Genomic DNA, 17,313 nt, shown 5'->3' on the forward strand with positions numbered 1-17,313 from the left:
TGGTGGTGGGAATGTAAACTAGTACAGCCACTATGGAGAACAGTGTGGAGATTCCTTAAAAAACTGGAAATAGAACTGCCTTATGACCCAGCAATCCCACTGCTGGGTATACACACCGAGGAAACCAGAATTGAAAGAAACACGTGTACCCCAGTGTTCATCACAGCACTGTTTATAATAGCCAGGACATGGAAGCAACCTAGATGTCCATCAGCAGATGAATGGATAAGAAAGCTGTGGTATATATACACAATGGAGTATTACTCAGCCATTAAAAAGAATACATTTGAATCAGTTCTAATGAGATGGATGAAACTGAAGCCGATTATACAGAGTGAAGTAAGCCAGAAAGAAAAACACCAATACAGTATACTAACCCATATATATGGAATTTAGAAAGATGGTAATGATGATCCTGTATGCGAGACAGCAAAAAAGACACAGATGTGTAGAACGGACTTTTGGACTCTGTGGGAGAGGGAGAGGGTGGGATGATTTGCGAGAATGGCATTGTAACATGTATACTGTCATGTAAGAAACGAATCGCCAGTCTATGTTCGATACAGGATACAAGATGCTTGGGGCTGGTGCACAGGGATGATCCAGAGAGATGATATGGGGTGGGAGGGGGGTTCACGATTGGGAACTCAAGTACACCCGTGGTGGATTCATGTCAATGTATGGCAAAACCAATATAGTATTGTAAAGTAAAATAAAGTTTAAACAAATAAAAAAGGTACACAGGAAAATAAGATAAGAAAATTACTTAAAATCCAATAGGAAAAGACAGATAATATAAAGTGGTTAATGATGCACAAAGAAATCAAAATAATCAATTAATATGTTCAAGAAAATAGATCAAAAGATTATGAATTTTATCACAGAACTGGCATCTATTTTTGAAATCAATTAAAAAGTCAAAAATTAAAATTAATGACTAAAATTAAAAACCAATATATCAATTAAACAGCAGGCACATATGTACACATTGTATAATCTCATTTATATACACTTCTAGAAAATGCAAGCTAGGCAGAAGAGTCGTTGCTTGAGGTTTGGAGGGATCAGAAAAAGTAATTACAAAAGCTCATGAAGAAACATTTCACAGATGTATACATATGTCAAAACTTACCAAACTGTACACTTACACATATGGACTTTATTATATAATTATACCTTGATAATATTGTTTTAAAATAAAACAACAAGTGACTTTTTTGAAGGTTCATTGGTTTAGAATCCATGCTTCCACTGCAGGGGGCACAGGTTTGATCCCAAGTTGGGGAATTAAGATGCCACATGCCATGCGGTGTGGCCAAAATAAACTAATTAATTAAATAAAACAACAATTATACTATCATTTAGGTCTAATACATAATGGAACTTATGACAAAAATATGTCTAAAGGCAGAGGGGATAAATGGAGTTAAAAGCTATAAAGGTCTTGTAAAGGGTTGACAATATTAATCAAAGGTAGACTCTGGTAAGTCAATTATGTATTTACACAGTAGGGTGATCACTAAAAGAATAAAATATGTATGATAAACAAAGAAATAGAATGAGAAGAAATAAAATACAAAAAATTGTTTTATTTATTTAAAGGAAAGCAAAGAGGGAGAAAAAAAGAACTTAGAAAAATATTAGACAAAAAGCTAGTTTGTAGCAAAATGATAGATTTAAACTTGCATATATTGGTAATTACATGAGGGCAAATGCACTAAAATTGTAATTAAAAGACAACTGTCATAAGGATTTAAAAAGTAAAGGAAAAATAAATATTGAGAGCATTTATCTTCTATAGACCTTCAAAAAATTTCTAAAGGTTGTACTTCAAGGAAAATGAACTTGACTCTGGGATTGACTTCATTTCCAGAGAAAGAAATATCTGAGACAAGAAAGAATGGTGAGAAAAGAAACTGACCAACACATATCAAATCTAAACAATGTTTGTATAAAATAATAAAAATATTAATGCCTACTTTGTGGAATTAAAAAAAAAGAACCAGAATACTCAACAACAATCCCATATAAGAAACAATTGACTTTAGTTAAAACAGTCTAATAATTTGTATCATTTGAGAGGTGCTTAAAACATTGATTAGCTGTAGAGTTGCTAGGTTTTTAAATTTTACTTGAAATAGTGATATTTCAAGGGTAGACACTAAAAGAGTAGGTATTGAAAGTATAATTTATAAACCAAAGGAGGAGTAGAGGAGGGATGGAAAAGTGAAAGAAACAGAGAAATGGACAAAATTTGTTCATCCTCCCTTCCCGAAAAAGGACAAAAAGAAGGAAAGGCTACATAATGGGAAAAACACAAAAAAGTGGGAGAATCAGATCACAATATAAAAGTAATATATTGATCATATATAGTATAATAATTGTTAGAAGTTAGAAAACTGACAGAAAAATGAAATCAAAGATGAATGCTTGCAAGAGATGAGAACATGGAAAAGTTGAAAGCAATAGATGTAAAATTGTATATCAGACAAAACTAACCAAAAGAAAGCTAGAATGGGTATGAATTCTAGACCAATAGATTTTAAGCGAAAAAATAATATTAGGACTAAAGAGGGTAATTACATAGTGACAAACATTAAATTCTCCAGGTAAATACAATAATCTTCAAGCCGGCACAGTACATCATGTAAGATACAATCAAAATATATAAAACAAAATCTGATAGAACTAGACGGAGAAACTAAGAAACCTACTACACAGTGTGAGATCTGAACATCCCTCTGTTATTTATTGATAGACCGTGTAGACAACAAACTTTAACAAACAAACAAAATATTTGAATAATAAAATTAAAACTTGACTTAATAGACATACTGAACTCTGCATATAGCAATTACAGAATGCATACTCTTCTAACATGCATTGAAAATTTTACAAATTGATCATGTATTATGTTACAAAAGAAATCTTAGCAAAATTCAACGATTAGATAACACACAGACCACAGTTCCAAACACAATATAATTAATTAACAATCAATAAAAAAGTTAATGATTTTTATATCTCACGGTCCAGAAAATTTTAAAACATATTTCAAAATAATTCACTCATAAAACAAAAATTCTAACCAAAGTAGAGAAATATTTAGAATTGAACAATTTTTTCAACAGAATTTACTTGTACATTTTCCATTTTCTATAATATTTGAAGACATAGGATAGCTTTGAATAAGCTTTCTACAATACTGTGTTTTAAGCTTACCCAGTAAACTAAAATGTGGTACAAATTTTATACAACTTAGATTAAAAAAAAAAATTTCCACAAGAGAAAACAACTCAGCAGCCCTGGTATTAAAACATTTTCCCAGAAAAAAACAGATAACCAATTGCATCAAAAGGCAGTTTTCAAATATTTAAACTACACTAGGACTCCTTTCCAAAAAATTCCATATCAAATATGTAGAATACCAAAAAAAGCATTACAAAATGGGAAATTTAGTCACCAATTGCTTACATTACAAAAGAAGGCCTGAACCCACCTAGACAGCATATTAAAAGCAGAGACATTACTTTGCCAAGAGAGGTCCATCTAGTCAAGGCTATGGTTTTTCCAGTTGTCATGTATGGATGTGAGAGTTGGAGTATAAAGAAAGCTGAGCGCCGAAGAATTGATGCTTTTGAACTGTCGTGTTGGAGAAGACTCGAGATTCCCTTGGACCACAAAGAGGTTCATCCTAAATGAGATAAGCCTTGAGTGTTCATTGGAAGGACTGATATTGAAGCTGAAACTCCAATACTTTGGCCACCTGATGTGAAGAACTGACTCATTTAGAAAGACCCCGATGCTGGGAAAGATTGAAGGCAGGAGGAGAAAGGGACGACAGAGGATGAGATGGTTGGAAGGCATCACCAACTCAATGGACTTGAGTCTGGGTAAACTCCAGGAGTTGGTGATGGGCAGGGAAGCCTGGCATGCTGCAGTCCATGGGGTCACAAAGAGTCGGACAGGACTGAGCAAATCAACTGAACTAAACTGAGGCCTGAACATCTATAAACTAAATATTCAACTTAAAGAAAAGAGAATATACCTGGAAGGTGATATTAAAGACAAGAACAAATAATAATTAAATTGAAGGTAAAAATAAAATACAAAGAATCTACAAAGCTAAAAATGTTGACATTTTATAAAACAGACAACTCTCTTACCAGATTAATGAATAAAAAAGGGAGATGGCTGAAAAAAGTACTAGAAATGAAAAAGGTACATAGTCACAAACACCAAAAAAATAGGATACAAAATGAACAAACTTTTTGAAAAATATTTATTGTGCCAAAACTGATTAAGGAAGCATAAAACTTGACTTATTCTAAAACCATGAAAAAAATTCTTCAGTAGTTCAAATATCTTTCTATAAAGAGAATATCATTTCCAGACAGTTTGATAAGGAGCGCTTTTAAACATTCAAGTAACAATTAATTTCAATCTTTCAAAAACTCTTTCCTCTAGGACTTTATAGTTCATTAAAATATATATTTAAAAGAGTAAATATTGACTAAGATGGCTAATGTTAATTTAGACAGGAAATTCAGATGTTGTTATTTTTTCTTAGACATATTCCATAGCTTATGAAAAAAATTTCTCAGAACTTAAGCACTGCAGTTCCTGAAATCCTATAGGCTACAAGCTTGGTACAAACATCCAGTTGGAAGAGGGGAAAAGAAGGCTGAATCTATAGTTACACAGCACTTTACATAAAATGTAGGAAAAATCTATTATCCATATTTGGGAGGGATATGCCAGGGTGCTTTTTCCTGAGTTTAGGTAAGAGTTTCACGCTGCCCATTTTAAATTGAAATATTTCATTATCGTACCAAAGATACCTTGACAGGTGTTTGCAATGAATAATTCCAAGACATACAAAACCAAATCTCATTTTTCTCAAAGTATATTTAATGAGCACAAAGATCAACAAGGGCTTCCCAGGTGGTGCTAACGGTGAAGAACCCATCTGCTAATGCAGGAGATATAAGAGATGAGAGTTCGATCCCTGGGTCAGGAAGATCCCCTGGAGGAGGGCACAGCAACCCACTGCAGGATTTGTGTATGGAGAATCCCATGGACAGAAGGCTGACAGGCTAAAGTCTGTAGGGTTGCAAAGAGTCGGACATGACTGAAGCAACTTAGCACAGCATAGCACATAGGTTAACAGTCTTCTAATTTCAATATTTTTTCCACGAATATTCTTTATGCAGCTCCTAAAAGTACTGGGGATACATTTGTTTAACACATACCATGCTGTGCAGATTGTGGCAGGTGACTAGTTTGAGCCTACAGCTGGGATTCAGAGAGGTCTGATGAATTTAAAGGAAAAAATTCTAATAACAAATCATTTTATCTTCTTGAAATATTCTAGCTGAGTATAAAAAGAAATAGGCAAGACAACACTGCTTCTAAAGCATCATGGTACACATTACCATGAAGCTCAGCCCATGAATCCAAGTATGAGCCCTGTGAGACCCAGAAGATCATGCTCTTCGGATACTTAGGAATAAAATAACATGCAATTCAGAGATGCAAATAGAAACATTTTTTTTTCCATTCTTGGGTGGAAATTGGTACAAATCTAAAAGAGGAAGGATTTCATGGAGTTCGTCTTTATTTCAGCAGTTTGATAGATTACAATTCTGGGAACACTAAGAAACCAGAGGATAGGCATGGATCTCAAACTGAGTAGGTTAAAACATGAAGCCATAACTATAGAAGCACCAGCCTCTACCAGCCCCAACCCCACCCCACCTCCAGGCAGTGGACATCAACAGAAGGCACTAAAACAGAATATACATGTAAGAATTAAAGATTTTAAAATTAAAAAAATAAATAAATAAATAAATAAAAAATAAATAAAACAGAATATAGATTCATCAGCCTATATGATATGCTTCTGGGGACTGCAAGAAATTAATGTTTGAGATTTAGAAGAAGGCTAGAATGGATATATGTATATGCAAGTTTGAGTCCCTTCACTGTTCACCTGAAACTACCACAGTACTGTCAGCATTGTTAATAAAAAATAATTATATTTTGTAAATACAAAATTAAAAGTTATAAAAAAGAAGCTTAGAAACTAGAAGTTTCAAAGAATCAGTGAAATTGTTTTATGCATATAAATATGACCCTCTAACCCAATTTAATACTTTTAACTAAAATAAACGTTTGTAAATTGTGACAGCCAAACTCCAAGATATTTCCTACCGAGTCTCACCTCTTGCTAGTTATCCCTGGTGTAGAATCTTCCCACACTGAACTGTGACTGGCTTGTATGACAGGTGATAAATTGCTGAAGTGACAATAAGTGACTTCCAAGACCAGGTTTGAAAGACACTGCAGTTTCCACCTTGGTCTCTCTCTTGAATTGCTCACTCTAGGGGAAATCAGCTGTCATGTCTTGGGGACAATCAAGTGGTAAGGAACCGAGGGCTCCAGCCAATAGCTTGCACCAACTCGCCATCCACTGGAGAGTCATCTTGGAAGAGAACTTTCAAGACAAGCCTTCACATGCCTGTAGCCCTGGCTGAAATAGTCACACAACCTCATGAGAGATCCCAAGGTGTAACCAGCCAAACTCCTCCCAAATTCCTAACCCAGAGAAATTGTGACATCAGAAATATTTATTACTGATTTAAGCCTCTGAATTTTGGCATAGTTTGTTACCTAGCACTAAAAACTCTAAGCTCTGTAATTATTCTGGCAGCTAATAGGAGCCACTTGAGAATCTGAAGCATGGAAATCACAAAACCTAGTAAGATATATGATTTTATGATGAAAGATCTAATATCACAAATAGAAAATAATGCTTACTTTACCTAATAAAGTGTTTGACATTATGGTGACAGGGCACAAGAAACTTTGTGGAAAGAACCTTCACAGCATGAAAGTCTTGAAATAATTGAGTAATTTTAAAGGGCAACCTTTGTGTAGAAAATGTCACTAATGATATTTTCTTTTGATCACTACTATAATTCACATGATGTGTCATTTTCTCACCATATTTTATAATCTTTTAGTCAGACTTTTGATTCATATACTACCAATAAAATAAAAAAGATAGGAGTTATTTTAAAGGATCTATGTGTGTCTATATTTTAGAAGATCTAGTCTTTATTATTATTTTAGAGGATTAGTTATTTTCAAGGACCTATTCATTCAGTGTCCATGCAAACTGAATGAATAATAATGCATTATAATTTAGCTGTTAGGGGTACTTTTTCATTTTTGAGTATGCAACAATATTGCTTTCAAGTTTTAATCTAGTAATGTTTACAATTTATCTCTGATATAAAAAGAATAAGCAAGCAAAACAAATAAGGACCCACATCACAGTCTGGATAGCCAACAAAATGCATTTTACAGAAAAGAGCTAAATGTATACAGACCATTAGAATCCACTCTTCCATTCTTGTTTGAAGTCCTACTTTCATACAACCCACTTTTTATTTAGTTCTTATATAATATGTGGACACATACATAGTGTTATGGACTTCAAGTCTGTGTTATAGGTATTTTTATTAAAGAGTTACTTATGTAGCTTTATTATAAGGCTTGATGGAGATAATTTAACATTTAATATTTATATATCAAATATTAATGTGCATGCAAATTTGTATATGGAAATTTATTTCCCATCCTGAACATCACAACTGTTTCTATGACTTAATCACTGTAGAATATTACTGACATTTAATTTTCTGTATGTGAAGGCATGAAAATCTGTGGTTAGAATACTGGTATATTTCTCGATACTTTCAATTCAAAGAACTGTTTGTCCTCAAAGAAGTTCCATAACTATACAAAATGAACTGACTAATTTTGTGGCATATCAACTTGAAATTATGACAGGAAATTTTGTTTTTAATCAAGTATGCAAACCAATAGTTTCAGAGATACTGGTAGGAAAATCTTTCCAAATATCTCTTTTGAGTTAGTCTCTTGTACAGACTTGAAAATAGTTATTTTTTCAATGTCTAGGGGAAGTAATAACTTATGATGTGTTGGTGATGATAAATATTGATATTGTAACAGGCTAGATGCTACTGTGGTTTATCATTAAGACTTAGATAAAACAGTGATACCTATTATAGGAGCATATTAGGAATCATTTGTATAATTGCAAATGTGTGACCAGATGTCACCCTAATTTTCACACCAAATACATGAAAAAAAACATTTTTAGGTAGTTGTTAAATGCAAAGTAATACGTGAACTCTTGGCTATTCCTTTTATTAAACATACGAAGATAAATATGTTTTCATTGTCCATACCATTTTTCCTAACCACCAACTTATCACAAGATGATTAACACTGCTGGGGGGATGGTTTCCTTCCAGGTGGAGAATGCTCCACTGGCTATACCACTTCTAACCGCTCTCCACTTACAGGGCAGAAGTGACATATCTGACTGATCATTTCAGAAGAAGAAAATTGGCATATATTGCTTAGTGCCTTTTCCCTAGAGACCTGGTTTCTCCTGGAGAGCACAACAAATTCTGCTCTGCTCCTCCAGGGGAGGTATATCAGTGCAGTACTGCCTGGGACTGGGAAGCCTACTTAACTCTACAGAGTTGAGTGTTGAGAAGTCCCCTTGGCTGCAGATACAAGCTACACATACTCTCCGGCTCACAGTATTCCAGAATAGAGATATTATCTTGATCACCATAATATTTATGTCTCACTTATTAATTTGTTTGGAACTTGGGCAGAGATGAGGGGTGTTTCTTCCTGGATCTTCTCAAGAATTTAAAAACATCAGTGATTAGAATAACTAAATACCCCACAAAATGACAAAATAAAACCATGAAGACACCAACCAGCATTTTCATGAATTCTAACTTTTATACTAATGTAAACTACCTCAGTTGTTTGAGTTACGATAACAAGATTCAGAAAATTTAAGCAAAGTTTACGTTAATAAATCAACATGGTTTAACCAAGAAAACTTCAAAGCAAAGCTGATTTCTAGACCAACTGAAACATAATATTAAGATGATGTCATGCTAACATAAATTCACCAAATTCATCACTTTACTGTAATGCCTTTACTTAAAAAAATCCCACAGACATTTAAACGACTAAATATAATTAAGCCAGAGGCACAAATAAGGCTAGATTTGCCTGCATGTTAATTTCTATAGCATTCTCTATTTTCCATCACTATCAGGAAATCGTCAAGAAAGTCCTTAAGTTCAAACAAAAAATTCAAAAGAATTAGGTTCATAATGAACCTCTATAGACAATGAAGTTACTGCTCCATTCTCTAACTATGCAGTCCTTCCTATTAACAGAATCCATTGCAAGCATACTGCTGTCTAACACCAAAGAAAGGAATAAACTAGGTAAATGTTGAGAGAAACCAAAGTTTGTGAGATATATTTGATTCAGTGTTAAATCCAACAAAAAGACTCCTTATTGTGCTTTTCTCTGGTCCTGCTCACAAGAGGTGTTCTAGTGTAGGCAATCTGGAGAAAGAAAAATTTAGGACTAGGTACAGTAGAGACTCTTGAGAGTCCCTTGGACAGCAAGAAGACCAAACCAGTCAATCCTAAGGGACATCAACTCTGAATACTCATTGGAAGGAATGATGCTGAAGCTGAAGCTCCAATACTTTGGCCACCTGATGCAAACAGCCAACTCATTGTAAAAGACCCTGATGCTGGGAAAGACTGAAGGCAAAAGGAGAAGAGAACGGCAGAGGATGAGATGGTTAGATAACATCACTGATTCAATGTACATGAACTTGGGCGAACTCCAGGTAATGGTCAGGGACAGGAGGCCTGGCAAGCTGCAGTCCATGGGGTCACAAACAGTCGGATACAACTTAGCAACTGAAAAATAAAACAACAGTAGAATTCAGGAAGAAAGCCTACCTTAAAAGCATGAGTGTGCAATTTGGGAGATGTGTGAATAACAAGAGGAAAGAGGCCAAACAGAAGAAACGATGGAGAAGCAGCCAATACAAAAAAGTCATTGAATGGAAAGAATGCCAACTGAGTAAAGAGGTAAACCTCATTTATCCAATGAATATTTATTGAACAACTCTCTTTGTAGAGCCTGATCTTAACTGCTGATATGAATATAAAAACAGTTCATTCCCTCAAGGTACCTGACATTTAGTTGGGGAGATGAGACACACAGTAACAAAAAGTAAATAATAATTGTATTGTTATTTCATTTCTGATAATAGAGAAAAAAAGAAGAAAGAATGGAAAACAGCGGGGAAAGCAAAACTTTTACTGATTCTTCTCTTTGCCAAGGTCTTTCACATAATATCTCACTCAAATGTCATAGTAAGCACCACATGTGATTCTTCCCCAATAACAGACGAGAAAGTAAAAGCTCAGAGAAATTACATAAATTGTCCAAGATCATACAAGTAGAAATCAGATGTCTATAATCTAAAGCTAGCTCTATCAGATTCCAAACCTCTTTCTCTTTTAAAACAGTAATTTTTTTAACATAAACTGTATATAAAGAAAACCAAGCCCTGGAAAGTGAGCAGAATATAATTCATTCATCTAGGCATCCACCAAATATTTATTAACTATCTTCTCTGCTGAAGTGCATGCAAGTGCTGTGGGGAAAGGATCGGAAAGAAAACAATGCGCTACATTTCTGAAGCTTCTAGGCTATTGCTAGGTAGTTGAGTAGAGAGAGGCTGACAGCTCAGGAAATGGAAAAAATGCAGAGCTAAGTAAGAAAAGCACACACACACACACACACACACACACAACATAAAATGCTACAGGGCTCAAACAAGGATAGAGACATTATTTTAAGAGAATCAACTAAAGCATGATAGAAGATGGAAAAGTGGGCAGGTTTATTATAACGAGAGTCAAAGACTCCAGTTATGAATGACACCATGAGTGAAAGATATGTAAAGCAAGATCAGTGACTAACAAAACAGTAGTTTAAATGCAGTATGAGATAAAGGAAGCAGGCTACAGGAGGGAAAGCAAAAAGGTAACTGGAGTCAGGCTGTGGACTTCAAATATCTAAGCGTTATTTTATCTAAGTTTCATTTTAAAGTATTATTTTATCTGTTTCATTTTAAACACAGTGAATAATTGGGTTTCCAAAAAGAGAAGAGGCATTCTCTGAGTTACGCTTCAGACGATATATTCATACAAAGTTATCCACATTGTAAAGAATAGATTTTAAAATGCCTATTGAAAGAATACAGGTTTGAATTGGTATGATGGGAAAAAAAAAAGAAATAAAGAGCGGGTAGGAAGGGGTACAGGACACTTAAGGGATAAAATCTATAAAATTTGGCAACTGATAGCCTATTGAGTATAAAAGAGACAGAGATCAGAGAATGGCTTTAGCATTTCAAACTCAGGAACCAGGAAAATGGTAATGGCAGTAGCAGAATAGGGAAAGATGCAGAAATGGACAGCTGTCAGAGACAAATCTGGAATGGAGAGGTCCTAAAAGAGATAGAAATAAAATGAGTGAGGTTGGACCTAAAGATATAAACTTGAACTTCATCAAGCCAGAGCCAATCAGTGAATTCTACAGAGTAAACCAAGTCACTGAAAGAGAGAGCATCCAAGGAAAGAAGAAAAGAATGGAAAGGAGGGCTAGGGACACAGCATGATCTCCAGTGTCTGAATCACAGAAGCTTGAATTTTTGAATCACAGAAGCAGCTATGTCATCTAGTTCTCTTAGTACTTACAGGAAACTGGAAGATAAAAAACAAAAATGGAAGTGAAAAAGAAGAAAAAGCAGAGTAATACAGTAGATAACATTCACTATGGAAATCAAATAAGGAAATATCAAGGAGAGTATGGTGAACGGTATCAAATTTTACAGAAATCAAAAAGAATGAAGACAAGAAAGAGGATTTTGTGTGAAGACAGCCATTTGAGACTGAAGACAGCATTTCCAGAAGCAGGGTGAGAATGAGACAGTGGCTTTGAGTGCTGGCCAAGGCAGACAGTTGCAAACTCAGTAGAACACAGAATAATCCCCAGTGTCAAGGAGGCAGGCACAGAGGGAATTCCTGGCCTTCCAGTGGTTAGGATTCTGCACTTTCACTGCTGAGGGTGTGGTTTCAACTCCTGGTCTGGGAACTAAGATTCTTCAAGCCATGTGGATCAGCCAAAAGAAAAAAAAAAAATGCATATAGGAGGCTGACACAGAATCAAGAGCAATCAAACCCACATGAAGAACTGCACCAAGCAAGTATCAAATTAGTTTAAAAAAAGAAGAAACAATGGGGGGAGGGGGAGGAAAGAAGGAGAGGGAGAGAGACAGAGAAAGGGAGAGGGAAGGAAAAAAATCAAAGAAAATCAAAGAACAGGTCTAGAGTCCAGAAAGCATTTATCTTGAAATACAGAATCAGAAACATCTTCTAATTAACTACTCAATTATACAAAGCCAAACAAAAGGATTAGCATGGTGAAATAACCTTTCGTTTCAGTTCAGTTCAGTCACTCAGTCATGTCTGACTCTTTGCGACCCCATGAATCACAGGATGCCAGGCTTCCCTGTCCATCACCAACTCCCAGAGTTCACCCAGACTCACGTCCATCAAGTCAGTGATGCCATCCAGCTGATTAATTCTTAAGTGAGGTTGGCACTGAAAAACTTTGCTGTTAACCTTTGTAGGAATTTGGCAACAAGTTAAAAAAAAGATTTTTTTTTCAAAATGCCTGCAAGAGATGTTCTAAAAATGAAACAAAAAATATGATTGCTGATGATATAAAAATAACCATCAACCTTCATCAGACTACACCAGATGGAGCCTGCATAAACAAAAAGGGCATAGTCACTTATTATCAAAATAAAAAAGAAATGCTTGGGCAAGGGCAGAATGATTTCTCTGGTAAGGTCTATGATCTGCCAGGAGTCCTACAGCACCATGGAGGCCATAATTTTGTCAAACAATGTGAGTGTGTCTGGCAGTTATGTTCTATCACAGGCTCTGTCCTTGGTAAGAGTATTCTGGTGGAGCAGAAATTGAAACTGAAGGATTCCACTCCCCACTAGAGAAGAGTAAGATATCTAACAAACCAGTGAGGATGACAGTGCCACAGACCAAGAGACTGGAATAGAGATCAGAGCAGAAATCTAAATCAACCTCAACCAGCCAAGGTCTAAAATCACAACCTAAGTCTCTACAACCAGACAATAGGACAAGGGCATTGCTGAGACTCCTCACTCGAGCTGAAACATTCTATGAGTTTATAAGTCTTCATGAAACTTTTTGCTTTTTTGCCTGATAAGTCTTAAAAGAAACCTAATATTACAAGCAAGTAAAATAATTGGCTTAAAAATTCAGGTAAGAATTATGTACTGTCCTGGTTTTATTTTAGCCCATGAACTTTTAAAAAAGTAAATTAAACTAAAAATTATGCACATATATTTATGATATACATGATGAGTATATCATCATGAAGAGTAAGGAATATCAATAGCCTCAGATATGCAGATGACACCACCCTTAAGGCAGAAAGCGAAGAAGCACTAAAGAGCCTCTTGATGAAAGTGAAAGAGGAGAGTGAAAAAGTTGGCTTAAAGCTCAACATTCAGAAAACTAAGATCATGGCATCTGGTTTCATCACTTCATGGCAAATAGATGGGGAAACAGTGGAAGCAGTGACAGACTTTATTTCGGGGGCTCCAAAATCACTGCAGATGGTGACTGCAGCCATGAACTTAAAAACACTTGCTCCTGGGAAGAAAAGCTATGACCAATCTAGACAGCATATTAAAAACCAGAGACATTACTTTGCCAACAAAGGTCTGTCTAGTCAAGGCTATGGTTTTTCCAGTAGTCATGTATGGATGTGAGAGGTGGACTGTAAAGAAAGCTGAGTGCTGAAGAACTGATGCTTTTGAACTATGGTGTTGGAGAAAGCTCTTGAGAGTCCCCTGGACTTTAAGGAGATCCAATTGGTCCATCCTAAAAGAAATCAGTCCTGGGTGTTCATTGGAAGGACTGATGTTGAAGCTCAAACTCCAACACTTTGGCCACCTGATGCAAAGAACTGACTCACTGGAAAAGACCCTGATGCTGGGAGAGATTGAAGGCAGGAGGAGAAGGGGACAACAAAGGATGAGACGGTTGGATGGCATCACCGACTTGATGGACCTGAGTTTGAGTAAACTCTGGGAGTTGGTGATGGACAGGGAGGCCTGGCGGACTGCAGTCTATAAAGAGTCAGACATGGCTAAGCAACTGAACTGAACTGATGAGTAAGGGTGAGGGCTCAAGAAACAGACAACAGAGGCTTGAATTCTGGTTAACTACAGCCCACTGGGATGACCTACAGCCACTATGTAACCCCACCCCACCTGTGGGTCTTCAAACGCCAAATGAGGGTAATAATATTAACTGCATCATAGGACTGTTAGTACCTGATACGTGGCATGTGCTCAAGGTGAGTTATTATTTTATCTCTACCTCAGTGAATCGCATTTGATCTCTGCATGCAACTCACCACGTTTACAACTAGGCATAGAAAGGTCTTAAAAGTGGTTTCAGATAATATGAATATGCTCTGGAAAGCTCCAACCCTAACTTGGATCGAATTATAGCAGCAAAGAAGGATGAGCCACTAGGAGGAGCTGCAGAGGGAAGCGGAAGCACTGGATGCTTGCATGCTATGTAGCTCAGTCGTGTCCGACTCTTTGCAACCCATGGATTGCAGCCCACCAGGCTCCGCTGTCCACGGGACTCTCCAGGCAAGAAGCATTGGGCGTAACACTGAAATCGTATCAGCCAGAAGAAGGCCATGTCTATTTTAGGACACCAAGAAGTGAGAAGGAAGGAGAGGCTCTGCCCAGTAGATCTACCTGGCTTATGGTTTAGCCCCTTCAGCCCTAGGGAACATATGAGTCCTGTGAGGGAGTAGGAAAATTGCTACAGATAATCTTTGATTTCTCAGTCCCAGGAACTGTAGGGAGAGTCCCACCAGACCCAGCAGTTACGTGTTCCAGCAGCAGTGATACAAAACACTTCACTGGGTTCGCCTTTCTAACAATGTAGAAAAATGTAGGGACAATGTAGAAAAATGTTCACATTGGAGTGATGTAACTAGTTTTAAAAGGTGGCATCTCATGAACATCCTAAATGCTCAACCAAATATCAGGGTGCAATAAAGTGACAAAATCATGCACATGGGTGTAAAAATGAGGTTTAATGGCCTGGAAGGGGTAGGACTATGATAAATATTGAATATACACTCTAAGTGCACGTCTTATTCAGAGAACACATGTCAAAATATTAACAGAGGTGGTCTCTAGATGAAAGGATTACAAGAGAAATTTTCTTCTCTGAATCTTGCTACAGTTTCTAAATTCTATACAATAGTCTTACTTTAGCTTAATAATTTTAGCAATTTTTTTAAGGAAATAAAACATTTAACAAGGTTTGCGTTAAGTCACTGAAAACATTTGGCAGTGAAGAGCAAACAGCTGGGACAGGAAATCCCCCCTCACGCCTCCATTTCCCCTTGAACCTTTCTCCCTCCAAGCTTTCCCTCTTCTGATGGCCAAAGAGATCAGTAGAGTCAGGCTGCCCCAAAATATAGCTGGGGAGAGAAGAATGAGTTAGGAGTAGCTATGAATTTAGCCTCACCCTTTCCCTGACTTCTATTCACCATAATGGGCATGGCAGTTCTTTCTCTAGATCAAACAGAATTGTTAGTGCTGGAGGCTGCTGCTGCTGCTGCTGCTAAGTCACTTCAGTCGTGTCCGACTCTGTGCGACCCCATAGACGGCAGCCCACCAGGCTCCCCCGTCCCTGGGATTCTCCAGGCAAGAACACTGGAGTGGGTTGCCATTTCCTTCTCCAATGCATGAAAGTGAAAAGTGAAAGTGAAGTCACTCAGTCGTGTCCGACCCTCAGAGATGCCATGGACTGCAGCCCACCAGGCTCCTCCATCCATGGGATTTTCCAGGCAAGAGTACTGGAGTGGGGTGCCATCGCCTTCAGAAAGTAGCAGTGTCAGCAGTAGCAATAGTGAATTGTGGTCATATCCTCCCATTTAAAAAACTTTTTCCTTACCTTCATTTACCCCTCTATCTGAAGATAATATATACTCAATAAACATTACTGGATTTTTCTCTCCTTCCCTCTTCCCTTCCTCTGTCCCACTGTCCCCTTCTTTTCTTCCTTCCTTCCTCTCTTCCTCCCTCCTTCCCTCTTTCCCCTTCCTACTTCTTTTTTCTTTCTTTTAATAATGAAAGCAAACAATTCTTTATGCCCCCTTACCTGAGCAATCCTCTAATTAGGCAATTCTAGGGCTAGTAGACAGCCAGTATTCTAGGACTAAAGTGCAATAAACCCTTTTGTGATCAAGCAAGAGTGCTGGCTACGCAAAGTTATCACTGATTGGGATGTGCATCAATTAGTATAAAAAACTACTGGAATTTTAAGTTAGGGAGATTAATTGGTCAGGGGATAAAAAAGGGCAATAAAGCTCTAGAAACAAAATTACGGTGAGGCAAAGAGAGCTGTGGGCTGATAAACCAGACTCAAAATAAGATGTCCAGGGTCTACAGAAGAGGAGTGATTTTGGTCTGTCCTCCATTTCCAGCCACCTGTCACAGTGCTCGGACCCCAGGGGGCAATGTCTGGTCACAAGAGAATTAACTGAAAGGGGAACCTAAGTGTGGAGTTCCTTCAGTAAATGTCACTGAGTAGTGGGCCAAACCTCATTCTTAGAACAATGAGGAGGACCTGCACCCTGAGGGCAGTGCAGGACAGGGCTGCCTGTGGGCCTGAGAGGGACTGTCATTCAATACTGACAGGGTATGGAAGCGGAAAAAGAAATGGCAATAACACTGTTCAAGTATCAGTGCTTTGCTTTGGGGATGAAAGTCAATCAGACCATCCTTTTACAGTATAAGCTGCTGGGGCTCTTAGGCAAATCAGGACGAGATGGAAATCCCCAAGGAGATGCTGTATACTTTCTGATATGCAGATGTATAATTGGTTTTAATTTATATTTTCAGAGGGGGAAGTGAATTTATATCACTGAGTATTATCAAGTGATCCATAACTGTTACATTATAAACAAGTCAATAAAATCAAATCCCTACTAGTGGAAGCTTTCAGCTTCTTCTCCTTTTGATCCCAACATTCCCATATACCCAAATTTTTTTTAGACAGAGCCAATCAATTTAAAATCGAGTTGATCTCACGAATGAGTGCAAGAAGAATGAAGATGAGCCACTACTACTGCCCAGTTTCATCACTCCTTGCACCCTTCACATGGAGACTTATCACTTTGAGACTGTAAGAGTAACACATTGTTCCCCATGTCTCTCTCTATCATGCATTTAAC

General features: G+C 37.0%; 1 protein-coding gene across 9 annotated transcripts in view; it reads right to left on the bottom strand.

The window, feature by feature from the left end:
* The window catches only part of TMEM117 (transmembrane protein 117), a 647,436-nt gene that overhangs the window by 516,929 nt on the left and 113,194 nt on the right, over positions 1–17,313 (bottom strand). The gene's annotated exons all lie outside the window — the stretch shown is intronic.

This window comes from Ovis canadensis, chromosome 3 (assembly GCF_042477335.2).
Source record: "Ovis canadensis isolate MfBH-ARS-UI-01 breed Bighorn chromosome 3, ARS-UI_OviCan_v2, whole genome shotgun sequence".
Taxonomy (NCBI): domain Eukaryota; kingdom Metazoa; phylum Chordata; class Mammalia; order Artiodactyla; family Bovidae; genus Ovis; species Ovis canadensis.